Source organism: Euprymna scolopes, chromosome 30, assembly GCF_053919585.1.
Source record: "Euprymna scolopes isolate OS-2025 chromosome 30, ASM5391958v1, whole genome shotgun sequence".
Classification (NCBI taxonomy): Eukaryota; Metazoa; Mollusca; class Cephalopoda; order Sepiida; family Sepiolidae; genus Euprymna; species Euprymna scolopes.
The window spans coordinates 5,509,859-5,525,692 of record NC_136511.1 but is presented as its reverse complement, the minus strand read 5'-3'; the positions used below and the strand labels follow the sequence as shown (position 1 = coordinate 5,525,692).

At 33.4% G+C, this 15,834-nt stretch overlaps 1 protein-coding gene across 2 annotated transcripts in view; it reads left to right on the top strand.

The window, feature by feature from the left end:
- Nucleotides 1–257: 257 nt before the first annotated feature.
- Nucleotides 258–15,834, top strand: part of LOC145254577 (uncharacterized) — a 44,652-nt gene continuing 29,075 nt past the window's right edge. The window contains exon 1 of one of the 2 annotated variants that reach the window (XM_080113187.1): nucleotides 258–579. The gene's annotated coding sequence lies outside the window, so the exon portion shown is untranslated. Of the gene's footprint in view, nucleotides 580–13,724; nucleotides 13,825–15,834 lie in introns of those variants that run through there. The other variant, XM_080113185.1, reaches the window with a different exon arrangement.

Here is a 15,834-nt window from a genome sequence, read left to right as displayed (position 1 = left end):
TGGTTATTGTTGCCTTTCTCTCTCTCTTTTATTCACTCTCCTTCCCCTCTCTGTCTGTCCGCCTGTTTCTCTCTCTTTCTGTAAGTAAGCCTTTCAGTTCAATACTGAATAACAATATAATTAAACTGCCATTTGCACAAGGCTTAAATTAGAAGTCCAAAATAAACAAAGAATAAACACAAAAAAAACTTCTTTGAAAGAAAAAGAAAAAAAAAAAAAGCCGGAACCACCTTTTTTTGTCGCGAGTGCGACACGTTCGCTGCTGAATGTACTCTGTGAACTAAATTAGCCAAAATTAACCAATTTTGTTGTACTGTCCTTAACTTTTCACAAACATTGTGTCGCTTTCTCAAATTGTAGCCATTACAAACAATACCGGTGCCATCTAATTCATAGGTCTGTTACAATAGGGTGGTTTTCGTCTCGTTTCTTCCTTTTTTTTTTTTTTTTAGAGAGTCAGTACTTTTTAGAGAGTCAGTACGTCCACGAAAGACAAGCAAATATACACTTCATTTGATTCCAATTAATTGCTTTTGCTTCTAAAGTTGTTGCATCTTGCAAACACCTATTAAAGAACAGGTGCGTATTTTATTTATTTATTTATTGTTTTTGTATTGCTGCACTTTTATTTATTTATTTATTTATTAATACAACCAGATGTTCATACCCGGCGTTCCCAAGGAATCATTTGGCACTTACAGGACAGTTACATATTAGCAACAGAGACGAGTTATCGACCCCTGTTCTTGGAAAGAGGAATGACATCTAGCGGCCATTCTGTGAACCTCAAATATAAACAAGTGTTTACAATAACACAAAAATTTATAACGAAAGAAATAACACAAAAATATATGAAAATTGAAACATTTATTGAATAAAAAAAATGTATCAAAATATAATTTTAATGTATTAATAATTAATATAATTGGTGAATTTTTACGACGTGCCCAAACCCCAACCTCCCCATGTTAAGAACGGCTTTCGGAATAACCCCCAATCTCGAAAGTCGTTCTTAACATAGGGAGGTTGGGGGGTTGTTTATTCTGAAAGCCGTTCTTAACATGAGGAGGTTGGGGTGTTTATAAAACACTGGGGCACGTCATAAAAATTGACCAAATAATTTCTTTTCAATGAGTGATTAACTGAAAATAAAACAATAAATATGAAAAAAACATGCAACATCTATAGATTGTTTTTAGAATTTTTTTTCCGGTAAGTTTGTATAAAAATGTAGCTAAATATAATTAAAAAAAAAAAAAGACAAAACATTTATAGATTGTTTTTTCGGTAAGGTCGTATAAAAATGCAGCTAAATCTAATTAAAAAAAAAAAACAGAAAACATTTATAGAGGTTTAAGAATAATTTTTTATTTTGTACAGATAGATTGTATAAAAATGTAGCAAAATATAATTCTAGTTTGCACGTACTTTTAGAAAAAGAAAGAGTTATGGACCTTTGTTCTTTGCCTGACACGCGACACCTGTCGGCGGTTTTTGAAACTAAAATGCACACATTCGTCTCATGTTACTGACATGCAGAAGTACTAATCATTTATTTACTTTTTTTTATCATGCCTTTTTCTTTCTTCTTGAACGAAAAAAAAAAAAAAATAAAAAAAAAATAAAAAGAGTGCAAAGTTGCCAGGGATTAGGTCATAAAGTGAACAAGTACCAAAGAATGAAAAATGTGTGAAGCAATTCTTACATTTGAAAACAATTTGCTTCAAACTATGATATTTTTTTCTGTTAATTTTAAGAAATAAGGGTGCTTGCGTCGACAGATCGATTAAAAACATATGGTTTTAAGCAAAAACGACAGTACTTACTTGTCATGTCGAAAATAATAATATATCCAAAAATTACGAAAATTAATCGAGTAGAAAATTATTTATAGTTAAAAGTAGTTTTTAAGGAAAATTGGGGGAATTATATTTTCCCTAGATGTGAACACATTGAAGATTGCAAATACAGGGAACATGCTTATCTCCTTTTTCGACACTTAAATGGTGGACCTTTTTTTTGTTTTACTAAAAACACAAAAGTAGTTGTTCTACTCAATGAATTTTAGTAATTTTTGGATATATTACTATTTTCGACAAATCAATTAAGTAAGTGCTGTTGTTTTCACTAAAAACGATATATTAAAAAAAAATCGACTATATCTTAATAAGTACTGAAACAAGAAAATTTGATGTTTACGTTTTTTTTTTTTGGCAACGACCTCTTTGAATATTTTCTTCACAGACGATGGTCACCATTTTGTGTGTGTTGTATTTTTTTGTGAATACATAAAGGTCTAAAAAACATAAAGTTGGGGGCGGGGGCTAACAAAAACTCGTCCTTTTATAATTCCTTATCTCAAAATACATGTCTGCGCATAAATTCCTGCTGATATCGACATTTGAGCTGACGTCGTCAATAACAACAAACGGATTTCTACGTCTTTCTAATTGTGTAAAATATGTCATTAAAAAAATAAAAAGGAAAACAGAATTTCTTGTTACATTCCTGATGAGGACGTTTACGCTGAAAATTTGGGGCTTTTAAATAAATATTTTATTATGAAGAAATGTATTATGTTGTTTTCTAACTAGTTATGGGAGGATCCCAATATTTTTTCCTGATTCCGATACAATTACTGATTCTGTTCTAAATTCATTATCCCAATACAATTACTAGACATCTTTTACATGTATTGTCAGGATAAACAAGAAGTAAGAGAGATACATTGGGCTATGTATGCATAAACACAACCTTGATGATGTCTGAGACTAATGAAGGGAGTCTTATGGCGGTTACCATAATGTAATTCTTATTTGGCAGGTCACCATTTCGGCGGGTCCTCCTTTTGGGGAGTCATCGAAATTAATAAGACGGGAGTAGAAACCGACCTGGGAATAATAATAAAGAAACAAAGGAACTTCCAAACGAAACGGTTTTATATTCATTTCAGCATACAAGTGGTATCAGGTTATAGAAAGTTTGTGATTTTCATTTTTGTCCCCTGACTCTGGAACCACTCGCGTCTCCTTCCAACACTTTTTGTATCTCTCTTTTTGTCTTTCCCACCAGAACTGTTCTCCGTCCTGATTGGTTACAACCTCTGGTCACATTTTTGAGGAAAGGAGGAAGGAAGGGGGAAAGGGAAGAGTAGAGAGAATGTAATGGAGAAATAGTAGTTTTGGCTTCACTACAGTCTCAAGTCGACTACGACCATGAAAAATGTCTGGCCAGAACCACACTTGAGTTGTTTAAATAACCCTGCTAAGATGGAGAGCTAGTTGGGCGTGTTCCAACTGGCTTGAAGCCCAAATCTATAATAAGAGGAAGAATGTCCTATTGTAAATTTGCATGTGTGTGAATTTAGTTATATTTTTGGTTTATAAAAGTAGAGAGTGCATTCTCTCATTAGTTAGTATAATTCGGGGTAGATAATTTGAATACGGTTCAAGGGAAATAACTCATGAATATTATGAGTTAAGAACAGAATAAATATTGATAGAATGGCAATTCCAGGACACATTTTATCTACACGGGATCTAGGAGAGATACAGCTTTTAGTTATTTTAAGAATACTTATTTAAAATTTTTTTTTTTTTTTACTCATATTCATCCAAAAACAAAGCAAATTGCTACTGAGATGTAAGGGGCTACTATGAATTAGAAACGATGTATACAGGGAGATTCTAAGTAGGGAGTTGAGCAGCAAGATGTTTGTTCACTTTACACTTAAATTTCTACATGTTAGTACAGTAGGGGAAGCAGGGTACAAGGAGATAGTTTCAAAATCTAACAGTTCAAAGAAAGAAACTTTTAGAGTAGAAGGCTCGCCGGCATCAGGGAACCTCTGCAGTGAAAGGGTGGGATTTTGCTGCTTTTCAGCTTAGTGAGAGTATTTATGGCGAGTGACTATCAATGCTATGAGTTTGTTGGGACACATTCCATTAAAGAACTCAGATTCTTGAGTCTGACAGAAATATTCTTGAATTCAATGGGACACACCTGAAGAAGTTACATCAGTTGAAACGTTGTAAGAATAATATCCCAGATGAGAACAGTAGTCTAAATAATCCAAATTATTGATCCCCATCTCAAAAATTGAAAAACTTTTCGAACAAAACGTTAGATTACAATATCAAACATTGATTCTTTTTTTTTTTTTTTTTTTTTTGATAGGATATTTTGAACACGGTGTAAGTATATAGAATCCATTTTCATGCTTACGTCATCTGTCTAGCTTTATAATAACTTAGAAATTTCAAACCAGGACGATTTTATATTTTACTAGTGGAACCTGTGGCCTGACGTTTCCTGGGAACATTGAGAAAAGCAAGAATCACAACAGTCAGAAATAAACTAACCGGAAAGGACCGGAAAGAGCTGGGTTATTCCAAAAATGCATTTATCCAAATAAAAAATATCTGTAAATATAGCTGTGGGTAGTATAATGAAAATAATCATCAAATTAAAAAAAAAAAAAAAAGATGAATTGTTAATTAATGGGAGTTCGTTTGGCAAAATGATATACAAATTAGGTAACATTGAGATGTTACCTAATGTGTAAAACTCTTCTGTTTTTTTTCTTTTCTTTTTGGACTCATATTCACCCCAAGCAAGGAAAATTGCCACTGAAACGTAAGGATCTATTGTGAATTAGGGATCATGCATACAGGGGCACTTTAAGTAGAGAGTTGAGCAGCGAGATATCTGTTCATATTCATTTAAACTTCTAGCATGTTAGTACAGTCGGGAAAGCAGGAAACAGGGAGGGAATTCCAAAGTCTAGCTGTCCAAGGGGGGGGGGAACAATCATAGTAGAAAGCTATAAGTACTCTTTTGGGCCTTGCTCAATAGAGGGAGAGTATTTAGTTCTCTTCCACTGCAAGAACTGTAACACCAGGGTCAAAAAATGAGATTGAGTTAGCATTCTTGTGGAGGGGCACTCTGACCCGTAAAATGTGCTTGGGCAGTCCCATCGGCACTCCCAAGTCAAAGGTATCTCAGGCGACTAGCAATAAACCAACCCCTTCTTAAAGAGAGAAGGCAAAGTCTGGGAGGGTGGACCTAGAAGGAAACTAGTCGTTAATATGCTGGCTTAATGTGAATTCCCACCTGACTACAACTTGGATGTCTTCAAGTCCAACGTTAGCAAATTCCTAATGAACTGCCCCCTTAAGTAAACACTTCAAATCTCCACACTAACGTACTGTACTTGCTATAACCCTTATCCCTGAGTGGCTTCCGGGCCTTGATAAGTGGTGACCACCGTGTAAAAAAAAAAAAAAAAAAAAATTGAAAGGGTCGCATTCATACCAGTAGAGGCCACTGCAGTAATAACTTGCCCTCCTCTATTCAGGTGAAATACGGCCCTGTTCAGTTCTAGAAGGTTCATCCTCCCATGTTTTACCCTCTTCCATTGAGAGAATCTTGGTTTATTGCCAATTGCCTGAGATGCCTCTTTTGGGAAATGACAGTATGTCTTTTAAGTGTTCATGGCGATTTTTGCAGAGGCAGCATACACCACTCTTCTGATGTGCCGTTTTTTCCAATCGCCCATCTGCTTGGACTTGTCCACATCTTCCTGTGGTGGGAAGGTAGTACAAAAGCATCGTGAATGGGAAATTGGTCTTTTAATCTCAGTTAAATGATGAAGAATGTTATGAGAGGATTGGGAATGATTGATGGAATAAAGGCAAGCGCACATTATAGTGAACAATAATTTGGATGACTTTATATCAAATAAGGATTACATCAGTTAGTTTTAATGTTGACAAGGGTCAAACTAAGTGCACATCGAAGTGATACAAAGTTTGGAGAATAAACCAATATAATAGACCCAGCAGCTTATGAAACTCATCATTTTCTTTCGCATAAATGGTAGCAGAAGGAAAAATAGATGTCATCATAAAAGACTTTTAATACCATTTTTTCCTACCGATTTTATGATTTTATCTTGAGAGCAATGAGGCCATCTCCCTCCCCCCTCCAAATTGTAAAACCGATTTTGTACTCTTGCTACATTATGGATGGCCCTATGTTGGATAGCGATTACATCAGCTAGTGTTAATTTGACAAGGATTGAACTAAGTATAGGTCAAAGTGACACAAAGTTTGAGAAATAAACCAGTCACCATGAAAGTTAATTGAGAGAAATATCATGTGAGGTTAAAAAGATCAAAAGTAAATTAAAAAAAAAACAAGGAGAGGTCAGGACATGACACATTACGCCACGGATATTAAAGTTGACAGAGAAACGGGGGATTAAATACCAGTTTGCCTATGGGACTTGCACAAGAAAGATCAATCATAAAACTGTAATAATGATAAGAAAACTTTGATAACCGACAAGAGCGAAATGCCCACCCTATGATATCTATCCTCCATGTCAACCTAAAATAAGATAATTAGTCAAGAGAATACCAGCCCGTCTCAATATCATGTGCTAAATAATTATCTCCAAAAATAAACATTGAAAAATCTGTCTTTAGTTTCCTTTTCTACCCATTTAAAAATAATTTTAGAAATGGAAATCATTATAGAGTGGGGGATGCTGTAATCAGAGATAAAGATGCTAAGAGACGCAATGACAACACAGCACCATTAAATATTAGTAGATACCTCCACTAGTAATCATTATGCTCGCACATAAATTTATGACATAAATAGGGTGCAGAGTCAGCAAGGTGCAGGCAATTAACTTTTTAGGAAATTGCTAGACATCCGATTAATAACTTAGCAGAAATCGGATAGTGATTACATCAGGTAGTGTGTATTTTGACAAGGGTTTGACTAAGTACAGTTAGAAGTGACATGAAGTTTGGGAAATAAATCAATTCTCACAAAAAATAACAGAAAGAGATGTTATGTAATGTTAGGTGAGATAAAATATGTTAAAGTAGAGTAAAAAAAGCAAAGAGACATCAGTCAACATGATGTATGACGTCATAGATATCGAAGTTGAGAGAGAGATAAAGATTAGAGATGGGTCTATGAGACGTTGTGCGAGGCAGATCACCAATAATGCTGTAATAACTGAGAGGAAAACTTTGATAACTGTCAAGAGCGAAATGTGCCTTAAGAATACCTGTTCACTGTGTCCATCCATTTTTCTTTAATAAAATAGTTAATTAATTAGTTAAAAGATTACTATGTGTTAAATATTTTTAAATATTAATGTTCTACATTATGTCTTATGCGTCATGCCTGCACTCCAAAAAACATGTACCATGGTTCTTCTTTGTCTTATCGATCACTAGCGAGGGGTACCCAGCGTTGTCCGGGTGTTTGGAGGTGTGTGTGGAAACTCCGGGGGTGAGGGTGGGGGTTAAAAAAAAAAGTAAGTATGAGGATCGAACCCGAACCGTTGAGGCAAAGTTGTAAATTAAAGTGTGAAAAAAAAAAAACCCTGCGACGTTAACCATTGCCCCACCACGAGATGTTAACGGAAACACGTTTGAATTTATTTAATTACTTGGATTTGGCAGGTGCCCGTTTTAATGAGTTAATGAGGTCAAGTTTGACTGCGGGATAGTATTTCATTTAGGAACGCTTTTTTTATTTTTATTTTCCAAAGATATTATAGGAAAAAGACTAACCCACATGCGGCAAGCGACAAATGTTGAATATCTATCTTCTCAAAATCGAGCAAATTAAATAGACAAGCGAGCTTCGTTGTTAACTCTGAGATATTACGATTTATATGTGATATAAAAAGTTTTAAAAAGTTGTGAACCGACCGACCGCTTCTCTGAAAAAAGCCTTTTGTAGACATACAGAAAAAGCGAACACACATACATACATTTTCGCTTTTATATATATATAGATGTCATAATTCTTGTGTAGTCAGTGAACAAGGGGGAAAAGTAATAGTTCCCCATTCACAGGTATGATAAAGACAATGGCATAATCACGTTTGACACACCGGTTCCCCTCAGATCACCAAAGTTAAGCAACGATGAGCCTGGCCAGTACCAGATGGGTGACCATTTGGGACTTCTAGGTGCTGTATGTGCTCTCCGCTTATCTCGGCATTGTTTCCAACCGTCCTGGACTTCTCCTTGCCACTGGACTCAAGCTGTGACGATTCAGGAGAGGTGTGGTTGGGGATTGCACAACCCTTTCCACACAATTACATGCACAGCTGCTGAGGCTCCTACAGGGGGTATCCTTTGTCTTTTGAGATTGAACGGAGGCATTCATTCAATAAAGACAACATACAGATACACACATTGTATACAGTTGATTTGTGCGTGTGTGTTGTTGGGGTCTTGTCACTAGTCTCTACATCTGAGTTAATCATCCCATCTTTCAAATTCTGTTCACTGTGTCCATCCATTTATCCTTAATTAAGATAGTTAATTAATTAGTTAAAAGAATACTAGTCTCTCTCTTTCTCTTTCTCTAGAATAAGCTTCAAATTAAAACTTACAACAAACGTCTTAGTCTATCTTTTCTGTACATACATGAAAACATTTACAGAACGAAAACTGCTGTATGAAAGCCAAGAAATTTCTCAACATTTTTTTCTTTCTTTTGCAAAAAAATATCAAATTTATCCAAAACATTCTGTACATAAACTTTTTTTGGGGGGGGTTGTAATCAACCAGAACACTGTACACAATGATTTTATTATTTTTATTTCATTTATTAATGAGACCCTGTGGAAATTCCATGGTGGTTTCTACATTAATCTGTATATTTTACTGCTAATAATAAAATTGCATTCAAATTCTGTTCACTGTGTCTATCCATTTGATCCTTAATTAAGATGGTTAATTAATTAGTTAAAAGAATACTAGTCTCTCTTTCTCTCTCTCTCTCTCTCTCTCTGTCTGTATCTGTCTGTCTCTGTCTGTCTGTCTCTCTCGTCTTAGATATTTCTCTCTCTAGAATAAAGTTAAAACTAAAACTCACAACAAACGACTGAGTTCTCTTTTCTATAAATGCATGAAGACATTTAAAAAAAAAATTACGACATTACAACAATAAAAATGGGTGATAAAAAACACAAATTAACAACAAAATAACTTTTACCAAAGGCAAGAAATGTTAATCTTCTATCGATTTGCATAGCTTTTTAGTTTTGACACGTTTCTAAGCGTTTGTTTTTTTTTTTTCAGGTAAAGGTAAGGATTCAAGACGGCGCCATAAATACTTGATGTGAACGTTCGATATCATGTGTTGGTACTTCTGCAATTTAGGGACAGTGCTAAAATAACAAATTAACAAAGCCTCTCTCTCCATGTTGAGAATGGCTTTCTAAATAATAGTATTTTTTATACTATTATTTAGAAAGCCATTCTCAACATGGAGAGAGAGGCTTTGTTAATTATTCTGTACTAAACCTAAACATAGATTCCATGAACAAAGCTTATTTCTTAGAACTGCACACCTGTGGAACTGTTCCGTTTTCCTGCTTTTCTACTGAGTATATTATGGTCGTCTTCAAGTCCAATATGAGCAAGTAATCCAATTTATCCAATTTCCATCACTAATGAAGTACGACATTTTCCCATTGACTACTGTACACTCGTTAACCCTTACCCTCGAGTGGCCTCCTGGCCTTGATAAGTGGTGACCCCCCCATGTAAAAAAAACAAAAAAACAATGTATATATATATATATATATATATATAATTATTTTTTACTATAATAATTATTAAATACCTACAGATACTAGTGTTTCATCCTTTCGGGAATCTTCAGTGCAGGGTGTCACGATTAATACCAGTCAAACGATTCGAACCCCGCATCACGAGACATCTCTGGCTCGGTTTAGTGAAGACCTAATCCATTCGGCTACCATTAACCGCGTGAAATAATGTCGAATTTAAACATTTTAATTTTAAATGTTCATTTACGTCAGCCAGAGAGTGATCTAATCGTTATACAATGATCTATGCATAAGTTGAGAGAGAGATAAAGATTAGAGATGGGTCTATGAGACATTGTGCGAGGCAGATCACCAATAATGCTGTAATAACCGAGAGGAAAACTTTGATAACTGTCAAGAGCGAAATGTGCCTTAAGAATACCTAATATAATATAATATATATATATATATACTAGCAAAAGTACCCGTCGTTGACTGGGTTCAAAAACAGCCTACAGAAAATGGACTCTGATTTATGAAAGTATGATAGGTTATGAAAAGGAAGGCTTGTAAATTTGGGTTGAATTTGAGGGTATCAAAACCAAAGCAAAATATGATGAAAGTAAAAATAAAATAGATAAACCCCATAATTTATTATACCATACCTGTTCACACTGAAACACTTATCACAATATTCTGTGGATCTATATTAAAAAACCTTGTTAAACTTTGTGACATATTTCCATTCTATGGAGGTCAGGTGCAAACGAACACCCCATAATTTTATTATACCATATTTCTTCAAACTGAAACATAATTATCAAAGTATACTTACACAGATAGATATGAAAAGTCTTTATTAAACTTTGTGACATATTTCCATTCTATGGAGGTCAGACGCGAACGAATACCCCATAATTTTATTATACCATATTTCTTCAAACTGAAACATAATTATCAAAGTATACTTACGCAGATAGATATGAAAAGTCTTTATTAAAGTTTGTGCCTATTTACATTCTATGGAGGCCAGGCGCGAACGCATACACCACAATTTTATTATACCATCCTTATTTAAGTTAAAACATACTTATCAAAGTATTATTATGTACATCTATATCAAAAACACTTGTAAACGTTTTTTTTTTTTTAATTTTTAAATTTTTTATTTCCATACTTTGTGGACCAGGCGCGTACGCGGACCCCACAATTTTAATGAATCATCATTATGCCAGATCAAACATACCCATTCCTGTGTCTCAATACATCTTCTATCATTATATGTGATCAGTTTTCTATAATAGTCAACCATATAGGAGCCTATTCGTGACTAGACACACACACACACACACACAGACATTCAGCTTTATATATATATATATATATATATATATATATATATATATATATTAAAAAGTTTGATTCATGTCCAGGTAACCTACATGTAAAATTTCAACTGTTTAGACCCAAAATTGGTGGAGGAGTTTGGTAGAGTCTACAAAGGCAACTCTTTCAACTTTGACCTCTTAGCAGCCAAATTTTCGCTCCAAAACTGATTAAAAAGCTTGCTGCATTACTGAATAGCCTTTATGTAAAATTTCAAATGTTTAGACCCAAAATTGGCTGAATAGTTTGTTAGAGACGGCAAAGGTCAAATCTTTTGAACTTTGACCCTTGGCAGCCAAATTTCCGGCCAGAAACCGATTAAAAAGCTTGCTTTATGTCTGAATATATTTTATGTAAAATTTCAAATGTTTAGACCCAAAATTGGCTGAATAGTTTGCTAGAGACGGCAAAGGTCAAATCTTTTGAATTTTGACCCCTTGGCAGCCAAATTTCCGGCCAGAAACCGATTAAAAAGCTTGCCCTATATCTGACTACACTTTACGTAAAATTTCAACTATTTAGACCAAAAATTGGCTGAGTAATTTGGTAGAGAACTTAGAGATCAAATTTTTTAAAACTTTGACCCCAATTTTGACCTCTTAAGATTTATTGTTTTGGGCTTAAATCAAATCAAAATGTTTGATCCATGTCCACGTAACCTACATTTAAAATATTAAGTGTTTAGATCCAAAATTGGCGGAGGAGTTTGGTAGAGTTTTCAAAGGTCAAATCGTTGAATTTTTACCCCTTGACAGCCAAGTTTCTGGCCGAAAACCGATTAAAAAGATCTTCCCAAATCTCAATACCCCTTATGTCAAATCTCGAGTCTGTAGACTGAAAATTAAAAGAGTAGTTTGGTAGGGAAACACACACACACACACACACACACACACACACACACACTTTCATTTTTATAGATTACTAGCAGTTCCGCCAGGCTTTGCTCGGGCCCTATGTACTGTTCATAAGGTTATGTGCATATGTATATATTAAAAAGTGTGAATATGTAAAGTAATGCCTTTCTGTATAATAGTCTCCCTTAACAACCATAAAGAAAAGACAGACAGACATTTTCAGTTTTATAGATAGATAGATAGATAGATAGATGGGATGTAATATATAGTAAGGATTTAAAAAGTATTAAAAAAAAAAAACTCATGCACCACCACCGAGAATCGAAACCAAAACGTTTAGCTCACGATTTATTTTGCCTCTGCCGTCAATGACTAGACTATGAAAACATGTTTACTGCAAGGCTAAAAATTAAAACATGAACCAATAAATACTACGTTATGCATTCGTAATGCTGGCATTCGACCTTCACCTGGCAAATTTTATTTTTTTTAATTTTCACACTTTTGCACGGATGTTAAAACCCAAATATAAAGTTTTGCATGGATTCAAATATCTTATATATGAAGTTTCATGTCTGTAGACCAAAAACTCTAGGAGGAGTTTGGTAGGCAAAATTTGTTAAACAAAAATATATATGTATACATAAATATATATGGAAACAATTTTGTGTTTACTATAAACTTTTTACACAAATATTATGCAAGTATAAATCAAGTAGAATATCTGCATGAATATAATTATACGTAATAGTTAACTAAAGATGATCATGCCATAAGAAAACCGAAACAACTAATAGGGAATTAATTAAAATGAATGTTTAAAAAAATATGCAAATTAGCTAGATTTTTTGCTGATGAATGCGATTCCACAACCCATATATAAGAAAATTGTATTTTCTTTTCAAATAAATACCATCTGTTCCGGCAGATACTGCAAGCAAAGACCATATGTGGGGGAAACCCCACATATAAGACCTTGGTCAATGTAGGGGCAACCCTTCATACCAATTGTCACTATCCAGCTCCCCTACTCCCCGGGGAGTTGGTCCCCATTTCCCCTTCACTCCTCACTTTAAAAATCGGCCTTGTACCTAATTTGCTCAGTGGGGGAGCGAATAAATACCTCAAAGTGTAGTATCTGTTCCAGCAGATGCTGCACATAAGTTAATTGGTCCTTGGTCAATGTACTGAGACAATTTCTATTTTTTTGGATAGTGCTAGAGTTCCCCCTTTTTACCCTTGTTTTAGGGGAGTTGGTTTAACTCCACATTAAAAACGACTTTGTGTCTAATTTGCTTTCATGGGGAAGCAAATAAATACATTAAATAGAAAAAAGTGGTTTTAATATGAATATCAATACACACAAAAGAAAAACGAATTCATAGGAGTATAGATGGATTATTTTTTTTAACGCAAATAGCTAACAAATGAATAGGTAAACCAAAATAAATTGAATTTCACTAATTTAACAAAACGTTCGTCTTTTAATGTATTTATTTGCTTACCCACGAAAGCAAATTAGGCACAAGGCCGTTTTTAATGTGGGGTAAAAACCAGCTCTCCTAAAAGTAGGCAAAAAGAGGGCACTCTGGTTACCAAAACTAATAATTGTCCCAATATAGAGGGGTTCCCCTCCATTGAGTTGTACAAATTATCTTAAGTGCAGCATCTGCAGAACAGATACTACACTTTGATCCCGGCCCCGAAGAAATTTTTCAAAAAATGAAATTGACTTTTTGTCGTCCCCTAAATTCTGATTCATTCAATAAGAATTAAAAAAAAAAAACACAAAAGAAAAAAAAAACAAACAACAACAACAAAAGAAAAAAACAACACATGTTTAGTTGTCGGGACTGAAAATTTTCCGTATTTCCGTTTGGAAGGGTGGGGAGAAAGGAAGTGGGTAGGAATATGCGTTAACATCCGGGGAATTAGGTGTAAGTCAAAAGAAATTAGTACGTCTGACTGGACGGAACGACAGACAACAACGAAGCAAGTATTCATTTTATCTATCTGTTCATTTCTTTCTTTCTATCTTTCTGTCTTGGTATTTATATTCATCTATCTGTATATCGGTATGTATGTATGTATGTATGTATGTATGTATGTATGTATGTATGTATGGTTCTATCTATTTATCTATCCCAATTTGTTTATATCTATCTATATCAATATTATTCCCCCCTTCTCTCTCTTCCTATCTATCAATCTATCTATCTATTCTATCTCTTATATATATATATATATATATATATATATATATATATATATATATATATATATATATATATATATATATATATATATATATATATATACTCCCGTTTCAGTATCGATTCTTTTTTTTTAGTCATGAAGTGATATCTTTGAATTGGAAGTTCACTGAAGCATGTATGCACATATGTAACCAATAATGTTTGTATAATCATATAAACATACACAAACACACACGAAGGTCGTTCAAAAAGTGAAGCCTCCTATTGTAGTTTTTAACTCAAAAAGTTGAAGAGATACGGAGAGGGAAGTGATACCATTAAAACGAGCAATCTTTTGTGCTCCAGAATTTTTTTTTTTCTTTTTTTTTTTTTTTTACATAATCATCGCCATTCTCAGTGCATTTTTACCAGAAATTCAATAATACTCTCTGCTTCTGACCCAAGTCCATGACAGGGGTTGCTTTCTTTTTTTGAGTCTCATACTGTTAATATCTGCAACAGAGAGATGAAACTTCTAGGTCATATATACATAATGTCAGTTATCATACCAATGTCATTTGCTAGTAGTGTCAGAAGTTGCCATTAAAAATGCGTGATAAAAAATTGAATAATTAGACTTACTATCTTTCGAAGCTTATAACTACTTGAAAAATGTAATTTAAACCCTAATTTTTTTCAATAAAAGGAGCAAAGACCAAATTTTAAAACAATAACAGGTTTAATAGCAAAATATGCAATATTTTTTTAATCGGTTTTCTTTAAAAAAGATTTCAAGAAAATCAACAAATTTTAACTTACTTTGAATATAATAAATATATATAAATTCCAAAAAATCACTTACCTATAAAAAATACTAATCAATGGGTACTTCCATTCTTCATTGTTAAGAATTTATCCATATTTATACTTTATATTCCATGTACTTTTTAAATAAAAGAATTTTTTAAGCAATGATTAAAAAATACTGCGATTTTAAATTGTCATATCAGATGGTCACAGAGCAGGTTTGTCTCCCTTTCTTCCAGTTGAGAACAATGGTGGCCTAAAAGCGCCATAATTAATCTCCCCTTTTTATTTCTGACATGTGTTTGCTGTCAACAAAAGTTAGTCAGCATAGGTCACCGTACTTGAAAAATGATCACATTCACTCATAAGTAAGTTTACTTTTATAAACACACCCTCGACAAATTTTCCATTTTTTTTATTCTCTTAAAGAAATACATGAGTTTTTGAATTAGAATATTTTATATCTTTTTTATGGAATGAATTTTTTTAATATCTAAAATAAAACAACATTGAATGAAATAGAAAAAATTATAGTAAGTATCCAATATTTACTGGACAATATTTTCAAAATATGAGGTTTCATTTAAAAAAAAAAAAATTAACGTGTTTTTTTTAAAAAAAAAGGTTTTAAACTTTTGACTTTACAGGTAAATTTGCATATAACTATTCCTTTGTTTTTGTTTTAAATTTGAATATTTATTGATCTTTTATCTTTAATTTCTGATATATAAATCTGAGGTGAGAAAATTAATTATTTTCATTTTAATAGACATTTCAAAATTGGGGGGGGGGTGAATTTAAAAAAAAAAATGTTTGTCTAGAATATTATATTCGGTTTATTGGAAAGAGCATAAAATTTCACGTTAAACCTGCAAATATCGCAAAAATTGAACCCAATAGAATAATTTTTATAGATTTTTAAAGTGAAAAAATTGAAAAAAAATTTAACTCAAAAAATTCAATTCATTTCATTACGTGGAAAAAATGGCTGCATAAGCGC